The sequence below is a fragment of the Xenopus laevis genome, chromosome 4S, assembly GCF_017654675.1.
Source record: "Xenopus laevis strain J_2021 chromosome 4S, Xenopus_laevis_v10.1, whole genome shotgun sequence".
NCBI lineage: Eukaryota > Metazoa > Chordata > Amphibia > Anura > Pipidae > Xenopus > Xenopus laevis.
In genome coordinates this window covers 104,469,824-104,482,587 of record NC_054378.1, presented here as the reverse complement: position 1 = coordinate 104,482,587, position 12,764 = coordinate 104,469,824, and the positions used below count along the sequence as shown (strand labels likewise).

The 12,764-nt window shown below is 40.3% G+C and overlaps 1 long non-coding RNA gene across 1 annotated transcript in view; it reads right to left on the bottom strand.

The window, feature by feature from the left end:
• LOC121393353 overlaps window positions 1-10,934 on the bottom strand; it is a 66,509-nt gene extending 55,575 nt beyond the window's left edge. The window contains exon 1 of the long non-coding RNA XR_005961009.1: window positions 10,736-10,934. This is a non-coding gene — a long non-coding RNA (uncharacterized LOC121393353). The remainder of the gene's footprint in view (window positions 1-10,735) is intronic.
• Window positions 10,935-12,764: the final 1,830 nt, after the last annotated feature.

Here is a 12,764-nt window from a genome sequence, read left to right as displayed (position 1 = left end):
CGTTTGCGAAATGCTATAGAATGGAAAGGTCAGGACCACATTGTCACAAGGGGTTTTGTGAGCAGTTAATCGTTTACCTGTTGTAACTGCTCTGGAATGTGCTTGTAAATTGAGAATAAATAAAGACAGGTCCCCAATTTACTAAAGCTCATTAATTTATCAGAAAAAACAACATAGACTTTTATGCACATTGTTTTGTGCATCAACCTCTAATGTATTATGGCAGTGACCTTCAACAACTGTGTAACCCAAGCCAAAACAAAATAGCAAATTATTCCACCTAATGTTATTGGCCCCGTGCAACATTTACTGCTCCACGATATACTCTGCTTGTATTCAGTTTGAAGCAAGGAAGGACACAAGAAACAAAATGCAGAAAAAACTCACCAGGTGCACTAGCCCAAGATCCACAAAGCAGCAAAAAGTGGGTACTCAGGCACTCAATGCCAAATATAAATAAAAAATAAGTAAAAGAGTTTTTCCTATCAAAATCATCTCCATATGCCCACATTGCATTTAGCAGCAGTGTTACACTGAAGCTACAGTATGTTAGGTTAGATTAGGGTAAACTTATGTGTTTTAAAAATATGTATTAAGAGATTGTTTAAAGGTGGAGATATTTGGGGAAATTTGGACAGAATGTAGGAAAGAAGGGTGCAGCCCTTGCAAAGAATGTGAGATGAGGAGGAAATGAGAGAGATGTTGATGAGCCGTTTGGTGAGAATTTGGAGTTCAGAGATGTAGGGTTAGGCAGAGTTATGAACATCTTTGACTGTCAGGATCATTTTTTTGAATTTTATTCTGAAAGTTAGCAGTAGCCAGGGTAGTGACAAGCAGAATGGCATGGCAGAGGAGGAATGGTTGCTAAGGTGTATGAATTTAGCAGCAGTATTCATTATCAACTGGAGAGGGTCTCTGGAGGGAAAGGTCAATTACCAGAAAGTTACAACAGTCAATATGTACTGGCAACCAGTCATCAGGTATTTACTCTCATTGTTCTACCTGTAGCTATTGGCTGGTTGGATGATCTGCAATACTACATGGGTGCAAAGTTGCCTATTGTTAATTGTAAATGATCCCAGTATGATTAAGAGAACTGCACTTAAATTGTGTAATACAGGGAATAAATGGTGACTATGCACCTATTTGGACAATTGGGGCTAACAAAACTCAATGAAGCTACTCCACAGCTACATCTGAGAAAACCGTAGACTAATCAGGTTACATGACTGAAGGTTACCTTTATATGAATCAATATTGGGCCAACTGTGGCCTTAGGGATGCTGTTAAACTACAATTCCCAGTATCCCATTGACACCAAGACAAGAGGTTCTAGGAGTTGCAGTTAAATAACAGCTGGAGGACTGCAGGTTCACTAACATAAATAAACAAAGCCTGCCAATCAACTGATACATTGCTTCTGAGCCAAAACTTAGTTTGAAAAAACAAAAGCAAGGTGGAGGACATGCAACATTGAGCTGTGTTCTCTGAGGAATGTTTGTAGGTGTAACAAAATGACTAGCAGTTATTATTGTATGTGATAGTACTGACATTCTTCTACAATTAGCAATTGCTGGCCAAGAGGGACGTCTAAGCAGCCCCTGATAAAATGCCTTCTCTAAGAACTGGCCCTGGTTATTAATAACTAGAAAATCTGTCCCCATTTCTATAATTGTAGCAGTGTTGGACTGGCCTACCAGGATACCAGGAAAAGTCCCGGTGGGCCCAGGTGTTGGTGGGCCCTCATGCTGCTAAACATTTGGCCTATTTCATGGTCATTCCTTATTTCTATGAGAACAAAGAGGCTAAATAGATTATAGTATGCAAAGAAAAGAGAATTAGAGTTTTTTTTACTATAAAATCTGAATTTTTTAGTGGAAAAAAACCCTCAAATTTTTCAGGTTTTATCAAAGTCCGATGCTGCAAAAAGTCTGATTCTGAAAATCCAGCATCTCAGACCTGCCGAGGTTGTTAATGGGAGAGGTCCCTGTCCTATTTGGAAGTTTGTGTGGTCTGCGCTGGAATTAGCAGAAAAATCCGACTATGACGGACTTTTCATGCGAAAAATCAAAAAATTCAAACTCAAAAAAAAAAAAATACATACAATTCAGTTTTCACTTGATTTTATCGAGTTTGTCCCTGTTCTGAATAATAAATAAGGTCACATCATGGATTCTAGTTTGGTCGGACTTTTTTATTTGAAAAAATCAGAAAAATCAGAAAAATCTAAATATTAGATTTTGATAAATAACCACTTATGTGTTTGGAAGGACTGACAAGTAAGAATGCAGAAGACAGCTCCTACATAATAGTATCTGATAACGACTGCAGAGACTACTTGTAATCGTTGCCTTTAGACTCATGAATCCTTCTGAATCTCATTGTCATGGGTAGTAGTGTAGAGGCCGCCTGCATTGTGAAGCCTGCTGCAGGCTCCCGTATAGGTTTATATCATATATTTGTGTTCCATTCTGTTATTTCTGCCATTTATAGGTCAGTGTTGTCTCACCAGTTATTTAAATCTCTGATTCCCAAATGACGTGCACACACACACACAAAAATCTTTGTCTAGGGACGAGTCCTAAGAGACCGGAGCAGGTCATTTGAGTGGTGAAATGCGCTTAGAAAAAGCAGCGAGCCACAGAAGGAAGCAGGTGGAAGAAATTCATTTGTCAATAAGCTTGTAATTACTTGTGGCTCTACGCGCGGTTACTGGTAATGACCTGCTTCATCCGGGCTGCAGCTAGCATGGAATCCACAGAGGAAGAAGTTATTGCCCCAAATGTTATCACATTATATCACTTTAATACAATCTGCTTTATGGCTGTTATGTAGAAGCCAGAGCTGGAATTCTTATTTGTAATTATCCCTAAATAGCTAAGCAGTTACATGAAACCAGAAACATTTTAGGGCAATTATAGCTAAAATGTAAGTTGATACCTTGAAAATATATTTATGGTTGACAAATGTATATGTTACACCACTCAAACCTTCCTGGAGCTTACGCAGTTTGAATTTGTATGAGATGTTTCTATGGGGCAATGCTTTGAGTTTGTTTCTTGTCTCTCACTTCCTTTTGTGCACTTTAATCACCTTCTTCTAGAGGGTTAATGCAGTGGTTGTGAAACATTTTCAGTTCAAGCTCCACTTGCAGGTCCAGCCTTTGGTCCGGGTGACCCTTAGCTAATGAAATGAGTACAGGTATAGGAAAATTTCAGTGTATAGGCTTAGTTTTGAGAATATCTAGGAGAGCTATTGGCTCCCACAGCTCAAAAAAAAAAAAAGACAACAAAAAAAGGAAAGTTGTGATCACCCCTAATTTTGAATCCATTAAACGGGGGTGCAATGAGGCTGTGACCACAAAATTCATGCAGACATGCTCAACCCATTATCAATATATTAAGGACATTGATACATTTTGTGTCCAATTATTGCAGTATATTAAATAATTCACTCTACAATATAAAATTTCATTCCTGAACCAGCAAGTGTATTTTTTTAGTTGTAATATTGGTGTGTATTGAAAAAAACATTTTTTCCCATGGTAGTATCCCTTTAAGGCTGAGCTTCCCTTTCCACTGCTCCAAGCACCCACTGGGCTAACTATTACTTAGTGGGAAACATCAAAAGAAATTGTTACTGTGTTTGGCATGTCATGAAATGTTAGCCCGTGTTTAAGATAAAGCAATACCCCCAAAAACTTCATAAGATTATGATTCATCTTAAAATACAATATAATGCCCCATCAAGCAGTTTACATTTGGAAATGGTTCTGTCACTTTCATACATCTGTGAAGGACTATGTCATAATGATTTATTTATACTGTAAGAATCCTAATGAGATGCTTAAGACTTTGCAGCAGGTTAAAAACAGGTCTACGAAGGAGAAAGAGAAAGGCCAAAGAAGGCTCCAGGACACATAAGCAATAATTGTGTGTTGGTCCACCGAAATCCACAATGACCCAAGGGTCACTGGTTGGGAGGGTCTGGTTTGAAAATGAGCCAACCATTGCAGGTTAGGTTTGGGTACGTGTCAGACTGGGAAATAAACACTGCTCCAGAAGATTCTGTGTCTTGAAACCAGAGACACGTACAGAGCGGTATTGTACAGAGCGAGATGATACAGGCATGGGTTGAGTTGAGTTTTTCCAAACCCACACATCACTAAGAATCCCACACATTACTAAGAAGCAGCACTCTTGTGGAACTGGAGACTGAAAGTGGCCAGGCATCGGCCAATACTCATTAGTATCCATCCAGCTGGCCATGGGCAGAATCAGACTCAGACTTTGTACAAGTGACTGTTTATGATATGGTTCCTTTCAGCTAAAATGATGAGGACAATTGGAACAAAGTGATTAGGAGATGCTGCTCATGTTTGCGTCCTTATCTGCCGATGCACCATACAACTTGCTATGGTAGGGATCCATTGAAGTCAGGATTTATTTTAGGATTTAGCTCAGTCCAATATTATTTGCAGGATTCAGACTAATCTAAGTGCTCAGCTGAACTAAATCCAAACCCTTAAAGTCCTTTCACTTTTTGTATGATGACGATCCAATATTGTAATTTTTCTCAAATCTGAAATAAGGGTTCTGATTCAGTTTATTTATTTGGCTATATAATTTGTGGAGGATTTGGTATTTGCAAAATGCAAAATATTAGGTGCATCACTAGTACACAAATATCAACTGGGATCCTCTGCCCAACATATATGTACCAACAATCCATACCTGGCACACCTATGAAAAATACCCAACTCACAAATACAGAGAGGTCAGTGTGATAAAAGTTTCAAAGTTTGCTACTGTCTAGTAGTCAGTGGTAACCAATCAGACATTTGTTTTCAAACATAATGAGTCCACGCTCCCTACTGATTGGTTGCTATGAGTTACTAGGTCACAATGTTATAATATTACCCTAATACTGTACAGCCCTGCACATTACAAAGCATGCAAGTGTTGCCCATAAAGAGCTGCTGTTAGCAAATCACTATACAACGTTTACACGCTCATGTACTTATGATTCCAAAATCAAAGTTAAACAAAGAATACATGCATGGGCTGCCTATGATCAAGCTAGGGATTGCCCTTCCTATTCACTGGACCGGAACAGGGCTCCCAAACGGCCATTAGCACCAAAGCAAGTGCACATCATGCCCTTGAATAAATCCTATTGCAGGAGCATGCAACACTGCCAGAAATAATGGGCATGATGTTGGCAGCAGAAGGGTAATCCCCTGGCACTCTAGTGCCTGTCATTTCTCTTTATGAATTATAGTCTGCACTGGGTGACAATACACTGGGCAATGTGGATTTCCAAGCGCTCCATAACTCAGCATTACAGCTATCTGTCAGAATTCTAATGAGAATTATAGGCCTGTCACCTTCTCACCTTCCCTTATGACAAAAGTCACTTTCTAAAAGTTAGAGCAGGGTTGGCAGCACCTCTTTTGTGAGTTTCATTTGGCAACTTCACAAAGACAGAGTGGCCTGGAGGGAAGAAACTAAGATAATTCTCCAAACCCCATGGAAAATACATTTAGTGTTTATATAATGGGCTTACCACTTGAGCTTTATCTATCACCAAAAATGGTCACTAGCAGCCAGCCCTTAGGCCTTAGGCAGCATCCTCAGTCCGAAACTTAAATTTGCCATTGCCTGATACTGGAGTTAGTAGTTCAAAAATGATGTACATATGTGAGCCTGGCATCTTAGGATAACAAGGGAGTATGACCTATAACATCCTGACATGCTAGTAATTCTGACTTGTCCACTTTTAATGACTAATTTTTTTTAGCATAAAACCAAGCCTTGTTAGCGTTCTTGCCAAAAATGACATACTGTATTACATATTATACAGTATTTTTATAATTTTTGATGGCTGTTGGAGGTCCTGCATTGGGTCAGGTACCCGTGGAATACCTGCAAAGTGGTCAGATTTTGGACAGAAAGTTAAGATTCCTTTATCATGTGGGTAGTCCACGGATGAGACACCTGGGTACCCGGGTAAGGTGCTGGACTTGTCCCCCCCACCCCCCCATATAGCACAACTTGTCACCTTACCCATCCGATCAGGCTCTGATGTGACATTATATCCGGTTTGAAGTGAAATCAACTCAGATTTTGTGGGCCCCCAGGTAGGAAGCTAAGTTACTATTTGCAGGCTGGGTTGGGTAGAAGGTCTAGGTAGGGGGACATATTGGGTTGTGGGTGCAGGTTTGGTTGCTGGTCAGCAGATCCGGGTCAGGCAAGAGTCTCCCCGACCAGATCTGCGCAGAACTCTAGCTGGAGGGATACTGGCAGTAGAGCGCCCCAAGTTAAACATTACTTATTTAATATTGTATGATATTATATTTAGTTTCAGTGGAGGCCCAAGCCGTCTAACCTTGCCAGGGGCTCCCTTATTTTATAACTCCAACCCTGCCTATCAGAGCATTTTATTTTTTTTCAAATAGTTTATACGAAGGTTTATGGCTGCATAAAGTCAGTAACCAGGTGATGAATAATATAGTACAATTTACTGTTACAGGAATCTTAACTATGTATCTGCTGCTTTCTTACATAAACAGTTTCCAGCAACCGTGGAAGGTTTGAGAAAATTATTCTAGGTGACAGGTTTACTTTAGAGGGAGCTGCTGCTCTCAGAAGTGCCTTCTCATGGCTCAAGGCATACTCCAGTGCTTCCCCTCCTAAATTCTTGTATCCCTGCACAAGCTCCTCATACTCTGCTCTCCTGTGTATTACATTCCTGTTACATGGCTAAAGCAATAAAGGTAATCCATGATATGGCTCTGTTGGAGAATAAATCAGTGCCGGTACTATTGGGATTGGATTGCACCAGGGCCCACACCCCCTCGGGGCACGCCGTCATTCTCACGCACGCAAAACCTCTGCGAAAATCAGTTCGGGAATGGGGTGGGGAGGTGGGGGCCCTGCTGCATGGCCTACACCAGGGCCCCACAGGGTATAGTTACGTTACTGGAAGGAATCCAGCAATACAGCATGCTTTCCTTTTGCTTATCATTACTAAACAGGTCAGGACTTAGGTTCAAAACAGGCACTGGCATTTCAAGTGCACAGAGCCCAAAACAGCACCCAATCAGCCCAATAAATAGTGACTGTCCATGGCATCTTACAGCAACATCAGCATTTGTCAGTTCAAGGCCTGATACAAAAGGATACAGAATGTAACCCTACTGTAATAATATAAGGATATGAGAAATCACTCATGAGGACCACAACCAATTAAAAGCACAAGGGTACAGGTTATTCAAGTGCATCTGCACACGACATGCAACTTAACAGCGACTTCTAAGATTCTTGTACAGCGGTAGAAAACCCCAAAATAACATTTTGCCTAATGAAAGAAAATATCATTCTAAGCATCTTTTTAATTTATATTGAAAGTTATTTGTAAATGTAATTGCTATTAAAAATCAGTTTCTCTCTGATATTATCTATAAACATATTACATACTGTATGTTTTTGTGTCTATGTATATACTGTATATCTTCCATCTTTTGCAAATTCTCAGATGAAAACACAGTCAGCCCCATATTGTATTATTACCTGTCTCCTATAACACAGTTTTACCTCTCGTTTCTGCTGTCTGTAATTTTGAAATGGGATATAAATTGTGTATTTTCCTGTCTGTGATAAAGAAAATGTGCTATTAACCGTTTCTTAAAAGATCCAGCGATTAGAACAGAAAGCAAACTATTAACTGATGGTGTAATACAGAACTTGCAAGACTTGTCTCTGATGGCAAACCCACAGGTCTGAACCTCCTGTGAACTACAACTCCCAGTAGTCTCAGCAGCTAATGCCCAGACCTAAATCTATAATCATCCAGCACCACAGAATGTATTCTCTTTAGTGACTTTTTCTTATTTCTGATTATGCTGCAGTTTCTGTTGGCTACTTTGGTTATTTTAGCTGAACTAGATGAGACTGCACTATAGGGGCTTCCAAAGCAACAGTAGCAACTGCATAAGCAGATCCAGACATTGCTAGAGGTACTGACTCCACAAAAAAGAGATAAGTCATAGCCCTGATCTCAATCCAAAGGAGAAATTGGGTCATTACAACTAGTGTGTCCAAGTGTCATGCAACTAACCCAGACATCCAGAAGCAAATCTGTGTAGACCAAATCATAAAGCATTAGTGCCATACTATCTTATTCCATCTGGTTAATGGGATTGGCCAGTGTATGGCTGCCTTTAGGCCAACGGTTGCTCAAGAAAATCTGCAGGCATATGTGGTCACCAGATAATTACCCCACATGTCTTCTACTTGTGGTCCAACATATGCAATAGAGTCTAGATCTGGTGGCCTCTATGTGGACTGGCAGCCTACAGGAGGCTCTATTTGGCAGTACACCTAGTTTTTATACAACCAAAACTTCCCTCCAAGCCTGAAATTCAAAAATAAGCACCTGGTTTGAGGCCACTGAGAGCAACATCCAAGGGGTTGGTGAACAATATGTTGCTCGCAAGTTACTGGTTGGGGATCACTTGGTCTAGATGAACTCACCACTGTAATGGGCACTGATCTAGTGGTTTGGGGGTCAGATGAACACACCTAGCCATGTTTGCCACCATCATGTTTATTAAAGAAAGCTTAAATAAACTATAAACCACTTGAGTAAATGGTACCATGTAAATGAGAGGGAAATCACAGTCAAAGCAAAATTAGAGTTTTCCATTAAGAACTTAGGTGGCGGATGTCATTTAAAGAGTTAGAGGCAAAAAAGGTTAAGGGTGAGAGAGCACCAAATATTATGGAGGAGAATACAGTATATCCTGCGTGTAATGAGCCTTAAAGGAACAGTAACATCAAAAAATGGAAGAATTAACATTAAGGGGGGTATTTATCAAGGGTCGAATTTCGAGGGGTTAAAACCCTCGAATTCGACCATCGAATTGAAATCCTTCGAATTCGAATATCGAATTAGAACGATTTAGGGCTAAAATAAGCATTCGATCGATCTAATAAAAATCGCTCCATCGAACGCTGAAATCGTTCGAATCAAACGTTTCGAATGATTTTCAGCGACCGATCGAAAGATTTTTATTCAATGCCAAAAACTTAGAAAATGCTTGTAGAAGGTCCCCATAGGCTTATAATGCAATTCGGTAGGTTTAACTTGGTGAAGTATTGAATTCAAAGGTTTTTAAAGAGACAGTACTTCGACTATCGAACGGTCGAATAGTCGAACGATTTTTATTCCAATCGTTCGAATCGAAGTCAAAGTCCAATTCGATGGTCGAAGTAGCCTATTCGATGGTCGAAGTATCCAAAAATTTACTTCGAAATTCGAACTTTGTGAAATTCAAATATTCACCGGAGGCTTAGTAAATCTGCCCCTTGATATATTGTTTGCATGCATTGGTAAAAGCTGTGTGTTTGCCAATACTGTAGCACATAACAGATAAGCTCTGTCCAATACAATGGTGTTTTATCTGCTGTGTATCCTGTGCCTTTTCTCCTTTTTCAGCTTTGAATGGCTGCCCCCATGGCTACACAACAGCTTGTTTATATAAACTGTAGTAGTCTTTCTGAAGCAAACACACCAGTTTTACCGATGCAGAGCAACAGTACATTATATTTTAATTACTTTGATACACTTTCAGTTGTTGGTGTTACTGTTCCGTTACAGAATGCATTTTCAGACAGTTTATACTATGGAGGATTTGCATATGTTTAGCAGGCTACAGTAGCTATATCGTTATAAAACATTCCAAAACACTAAAAAATTAATACATGCTAAGTAGTGTGTCTGGGCATGCTTGTGTTAGAGAAGATAGATTGCAAGCTCCAGTGGGGCAGCAACTGATGTGAATGAATTGAAGTGATCTCTACATTGCTGCATGTATGCTGGCACTATTTAAATGAAGGATTAATATAATGATTTATTTATGATTTCATGGTTATACAGTTATGGCCCTTGTATGATAGCACCTGGTTTGCAATGGATGCTGTGAGTTAGAAGATAAAGAGATTGCATGTGTAACATGCCTGGTTTAACTAAAGCAAAGCTGTTAATGCAATTGTCTATTGTTGTATTAGGGCAGGGATCCCCAACCTTTTTTACCTGTGAGCAACATTCAGATGTAAAAGGAGTTGGGGAGCAACGCAAGCATGAAAAATGTTCCTGGGGTGCCAAATAAGGGCTGTAATTGGCTACTTTGCAGCCTCTATGTGAATTACCACCATATAGGAGGGTTTGTTTGGCAGTACACCTGGTTTTTCTGCAACCAAAATTTACCTCCAAGCTAGGAATTTAAAAATAAGCATCTGCTTTGAGGCCACTGAGAGCAACGTCCAAGGTGTTGGAGAGCAACATGTTGCTCACGAGCTACTGGTTGGGGATCACTGTATTAGGGTAATCAGTAATATACAACATAATATATGTATATAGATATCATAAATATAATGTCATATATATAATATGTTTTATATATAAATATATATATATATATATATACCTATATATATATATATATATATATATATATATATATATATAAATGTGAATGTATTTTATATAGGTGTAGAATGTATTTACATGAATTTCCTTGCAAGTCTATTCTTGCTCAAGACTTATTGTCTGACTGTTGATGGGAATTTGCTAACCAGGACCCTAAACCCCCCCCCCCCAAAAAGCCAATGCAAGAATAACAGAAGCACAATCATGCAATAACAGTGTGTAGCAGTTGTAATAAGCACTGTACCTTTCATAATTCTGCCTCCTTCTGGGTGTTTTTTCCTGTCCTCAGCACAAAGGAAAGTGGTTAATAAAAAAGAGCCATGATGCTGAGAGCTGCCACATATAAAAGCGTATTCTCTTTCCCCAAACATGCAGCTGTCTCCCACTCCTAACGCTCTCAGGCTCCCATCATAAGGAGAACAAGGTGCTCTTCCTGCTGACGGCTAAACACCCAACCCGGCCAATCACCCTAATAGCTCCACTAGGATACTTAACTCTTATTGGCTGCTCTTTCCACTCTGCCAGCCAATGAGCAGCCAGCCTGCTTGTCTCAGCTGTCAAAATGTGAACTTCAATGAAGCTGCATCCTTATCTATTTATACATAATAGAAATGATATTAGCTCCCCACCTTTCCAATTATTTCTCCTGTAGCCCAGTGGCTTTTGTATTAACAACATGCTGTTTGCACAATTGCAGTAATCATGACTTATTCAGCATCAATAACTGCTAATGAGAAGAGATCAACATATAATGTACGCAAGGGGCTTACACTCCCAATTCAATCTCACTAAAGCCGATAAATGGGTGACAGCCTAGAAATGTCTGCAATTCAGAGCAACCTTTACTGGTGCTGGGGCTCAGGACAAAGCATACCTTGTAGACCACATTAGTTATTTATATAGGGATATACAATCTGTGGCCCTTCAGCTGTCAGTGGATGAAGGAAATTGTGCTATAACAAAGACTAAAGGTCAGAAGATCTAGGTCAGCTATACCTGTTATCCCACAGTAATTTATCCCACTGATACTATTATCCCACTATAACATATAGGCACCATATAGGCACCATCTCTCCCTACTATACCTTCTATCCCCCCAGTTACAATCCCTTCTCAGCGTATATTATCCCCACTGTTACTATAGGCACCATCTCTCCCTACTATACCTGCTATCCCATAGTCACAGTCCCTTTCCAGAGACTATTATCCCACTGTTACTATAGGCACCATCTCTCCCTACTATACCTGCTATCCCATAGTCACAGTCCCTTCCCTGAGACTATTATCCCACTGTTACTATAGGCACCATCTCTCCCTACTATACCTGCTATAACACAGTCACACTCCCTTCCCAGAGACTATTATCCCACTGTTACTATAGGCACCATCTCTCCCTACTATACCTGCTATCCCACAGTCACACTCCCTTCCCAGAGACTATTATCCCACTGTTACTATAGACACCATCTCTCCCTACTATACCTGCTATCCCACAGCCACACTCCTTCCCAGAGACTATTATCCCACTGTTACTATAGGCACCATCTCTCCCTACTATACCTGCTATCCCATAGTCACAGTCCCTTTCCAGAGACTATTATCCCACTGTTACTATAGGCACCATCTCTCCCTACTATACCTGCTATCCCATAGTCACAGTCCCTTCCCTGAGACTATTATCCCACTGTTACTATAGGCACCATCTCTCCCTACTATACCTGCTATCCCACAGTCACACTCCCTTCCCAGAGACTATTATCCCACTGTTACTATAGACACCATCTCTCCCTACTATACCTGCTATCCCACAGCCACACTCCTTCCCAGAGACTATTATCCCACTGCTACTATAGGCACCATCTCTCCCTACTATACCTGCTATCCCACAGTCACACTCCCTTCCCTGAGACTATTATCCCACTGTTACTCTAGGCACCATCTCTCCCTACTATACCCGCTATCCCACAGCCACAGTACCTTCCCAGAGACTATTATTCCCACTGCTATTACAGACACTATCACTCCCCCCCGTAACAATTATCTGCTGTACTACTATGATTACCATCTAACCCTGCTATACCTGCTATCCCACAAACATCCCATGAAACATAAAGACCAGTATGTCTCCCACGTATACAGTGTTTGGCAGTGCTGCATTTATAGATGGACGTAGGCTGGGGGTGACAAATGGGCATCCCCTAACCCCATCCCCAACTTGAACATCATTCAGATGTTCAATGATGTTCAAGCTACAATTTGCCAATGGGTGCAAG